Here is a 4,597-nt window from a genome sequence, read left to right on the forward strand (position 1 = left end):
TGTACACGAAGTGCATCCAGTTTTTGCCGTAACACTCTCAACTTTTTAAAACATGCTATGTGGGTGAAATGATGATACCATGCCAACTTTCAACCTTTTCAGGGTTCATTTCAAGTGCTTTTCAATTTCAGGGTCATTTAGCTCAAAACAATCAGTAAATTCATAAAAAATACCAAATTAAGTCAGAAAGGGTTGAAAATTGATGATGTGGCTTTGAATGGTGCATTTTGAACACACAAAGAGTCTGGAGTTCAAATAAGTTCAAAAAATGAAATCCCTTTGTAACAGATGAGTTTTCGTCCGAAACCCTGATACTTCGAAAGAGATTGTCCATTTTGTACATGAAGCGCATCCAGTTTTTGCAGTAACCCTCTCAACTTTTTAGAACATGCTATGTGGGTGAAATGATGATACCATGCCAAGTTTCAACTTTTCAGAGTTCATTTGAAGTCCTTTTCAACTTCAAGGTCATTTAGCTAAAAAAATTAGTAAATGCACGAAAAATACCAAATGAAGTCAAAAAGGGTTGAAAATTGATGATGTGGCTTTGAATGGTGCATTTTGAACACACAAAAACTCTGTAGTTCAAATAAGTTCAAAAAATGAAATCCCTTTGTAACAGGTGAGTTTTCGTCCGAAAGCCTGATACTTCGAAAGAGATTGTCCATTTTGTACACGAAGTGCATCCAGTTTTTGCCGTAACCCTCTCAACTTTTTAGAACATGCTATGTGGTGAAACGATGATACCATGCCAACTTTCAACCTTTTAAGAGTTCATATGAAGTGCTTTTCAATTTCAGGGTCATTTAGCTCAAAAAATCAGTAAATGCATGAAAAATACCAAATGAAGTCGGAAAGGGTTGAAAATTGATGATGTGGCTTTAATGGTGCATTTTGAACACACAAAAAGTCTGGAGTTCAAATAAGTTCAAAAAAATGAAATCCCTTTGTAACAGATGAGTTATCGTCCGAAACCCTGATACTTCGAAAGAGATTGTCCATTTTGTACATGAAGTGCATACAGTTTTTGCCGTAACCCTCTCAACTTTTTAGAACATGCTATGTGGGTGAAATGATGATACCATGCCAACTTTCAACATTTTCAAAGTTCATTTGAAGGGCTTTTCAATTTCAGGGTCATTTAGCTCAAAGAATGTGCTGCAGTCCGGCTCGCTCCGACCTTCAGCGATCCTCATCTTCGGGGAATTCGCTGGATCCCAAGGTGATGGATAGTGGGTCCCTTCCGGCGGCCTCTTCTCCCAAGGCCATGGACGACGCGGAGGTGTTATCCCGAAGGACCTCCCCAGGCCAGGGAGAGAAGCAGGAGGTCGTCGGGATGGCGCCAGAGGGTGATACCTCGGGGGCCGGACACGTGGGGGAGCAAATCCCCATGGAGACTGGCGATGGGGGCCATATCCAATTCGGCCCCCAGCCGAATACAATTCCGGAGGCCTATATGGCTCCGGAATCAGACGAGCAGCCTCCTTCGAAAGAAGGAGGTGCACCGATTCCACTGGCGACCTCTGTCCATCTAGAGGCACCGGATACTCTACTGGAAGCGCTGTGAAGCGCTTCCATTGTGGAGGAACACCGTACCCTCATGGGCACGGTGGTTGGGAGGATTCAGTCCGTGAAAAGCGAACTGACCGAAGCCTGCACCAGCCTTCTAACAGGCTTTGAGGTATGAAACGCAATTTATGTAAAAGGAATGTCATAGTATAGACAGTAGCCCCTGATACACTGTCCGGTGATCGAAAAGAAAAGCCGGACAGAGGATCAAATAATATTCGCAGGAGACAAACCATACATGTCTATGTGAACAAGCAGGCGTCTTTGCTGGCTGCGACCTCTCATTCTGCCGAAGTCTCCAGACTAAAGCAGAGTCTGGAGCGGACCAAGAAAGAGCCCGGCAGTGTGAAAAAACAGTTGGAGGACCATCAAGGTATGCAATGACCTTGCGTAGATTCAGAAAGGATGAATTGTTTGTATTGACCATAGTGCCATGATATTTTATAGGAGCGGCGACCGAGGTGGAGACCCTCAAGAAGGCGCTGGCCGAAGCCCAGGAGAGAGCAACAAAGGAACAAGCCGCTCGCGAGAAACACGAGGCCAGGGTTGGTGAGGTCCAGCAGGAGCTCCAGGACGCCGTGAAGAAATGCGGGTCCTTGGAGTGCAATATTGCGGATCAAGAGACCGAACTTGCCAAGGCCCGCCAAAGCACACACAATGCCGGGGTTGAAGCCCAGGGCGCCTTCCAGGAGATCTAGGAGGCCAGAAAAATCGCGGCGGGTAAGGCCTTTATTATGCAGAGCAAGTATGTGAAGAAAGGTTCCTCTTACTGACCGGATTTAGAGTTCTCCAGGGGCATTTGCGGATCTGCCGCGCAGTGTTGCCGACGCTACGGAATTCTTCCGAGTCGAAGAGGGGAGCTCAACGGAGAAGCTATTCTGGTCGCAATACCTTGCACCAGAGCATCTGGTGCCCTCTAGCGATCAGCTGAAACAGCTGACCAAACTGCACAGGGTAGCCGAACTAGCCATGAAGGATTTAATAATCCGTTTGTGGCCTGCCGAAGCCATACCCAGCAGCTACTTCGGGCTCATGAAGCGGCTGGTCAATACCTGCCCTCGGCTTGATGCCATCAAGCGGTCGGTCTGCATCGAAGGTGCGTGGATGGCCTTCGCCCGTGTCAAGATGCAGTGAGCGAAGATGGACGCCGTCAAGCTCGCGACCGAGGGACTGCCCGCGGGCAAGGAGCACCGCACGCCCGAGCGGTATTTTGATTATGTCCTCAAGGGATCCCGCATTGTAGAGGGCTAGTGCTCCAAAGACATTATCTTTGAATGAAGTCATTCATGTTATCCCTTCCTGTATTATGGAACAAAGCCGTTGTGTAATATAATGTTTGTTGTTTGAAAAGTTTACCTCCTGTGCGGCCGCTTTATTAAATCTGAGAGTTGGCCAGTCGTCGGCTTCAGCCCCCACGTAGGTAGTACGGGGGTGTTCGGGATGAATCTAAACACTCTTGATCCAAGAGTTTGGTCCTTGAAGGAGGTGTTTAGCGCAACGAACCAGGCAATCGGACTATGTGGCTTTATCACCCTCACTTAGCCATAGGAGTTTGACAATAGAAATGTAGGCGCGGCCCCTAGTTAGTTTTTAATCCGGACTAGGGCGCTGTAGACACCTGATCGGGTAGAGACCAATTCATCGCATAATGCAGAAAAAATCGCAAAAGATTTGTAACCTCTGAACAGCTGACCGGCTCACGTCGCGTCATGACAGTCAGTTTTCTGCTTTCTCTACTGAGGTGCTCATCCGGATAAACCAGGACACAATCACAGTAGTTCTCCCTTTACTACCCTAGCCGATATAGCGGAACATAAGGTAGTAAGCACAGGAGCCGGGCAACCCAACTATTGACCAAAGACATGATTCGGAGCCGATGCATATAATGCTAAAATTGACGGAGGCCGAATTGCTAGTCTGACTCCTGACGAGCTGGACTGTCCCGCTGCAGAGTAGTCCGGACTCGTTTGACAGTGTCCGGGAGCTTGGCCGCCGAATTAAAGTTCTGCTTGATAAGGCCGCTCTATACTTCTGCTGCTAGGGCCGCGGTGTGCTCCTCAGTATGGAGGGAGCGTTCCATGTTTCCATTGACTGTTATAACACCGCATGGTCTGGGCATCTTGAGTTTGAGATAAGCATAGTGTGGTACCGCATTGAATCGAGCAAATGCGGTTCGTCCGAGCAGTGCATGATAATCGTTGCGGAAGGGGACGATAGCGAAGATCAAGTCCTCACTTCGGAAGTTGTCCGGAGATCCGAAGACGACTTCCAATGTGATTGAGCCCGTGTAGCGGGCTTCTACACCTGGTATTACTCTTTTAAAGGTAGTTTTTGTGGGCTTGATCCTTGATGGAACAATGCCCATTTTGCGCACTGTATCCTGATAGAGCAGGTTGAGGCTGCTGCCACCGTCCATGAGGACTCGCGTGAGGTGGAATCCATCAATGATTGGGTCAAGGACCAGTGCGGCTGAACCGCCATGACGGATACTGGTCAGATGGTCCCTGCGATCAAAGGTGATCGGGCAGGACGACCATGGGTTGAATTTTGGGGCGACTGGCTCTATCGCATAGACGTCCCTGAGCGCATGTTTGCGCTCCCTCTTGGGGATATGGGTGACGTATATCATGTTCACCGTTTTAACCTGGGGGGAAACTGCTTCTGTCCCCCTGTGTTTGGTGAACGGGGCTCCTCTTCATCGTCCTCACTTTGCGACCCCTTCTCCTTGTTCTCGGCATTTAACTTGCCGGCATGTTTAAAGACCCAAAAACTCCGGTGGGTATGATTGGCTGGTTTATCAGGGGTGCCGTGGATCTGACATGGACGATCGAGTATGCGGTCCAAGCTGGAAGAGCCCGGATTGTTCCTTTTGTATGGCTTCTTCCGCTGACCGGACTTGGAGCCACTGAATCCGGCGTTAACCGCCGTGTCATCTGTATTGTCACCATTGTTTCGACGCTTATGCCTGTTGCGCTGGGGCTTGCCGTTGCTATTCTTGGCTTCATAGGTGCCAGGTTCACTTGCATTA

The sequence above is a fragment of the Triticum aestivum genome, chromosome 7D (assembly GCF_018294505.1).
Source record: "Triticum aestivum cultivar Chinese Spring chromosome 7D, IWGSC CS RefSeq v2.1, whole genome shotgun sequence".
Lineage (NCBI taxonomy): Eukaryota > Viridiplantae > Streptophyta > Magnoliopsida > Poales > Poaceae > Triticum > Triticum aestivum.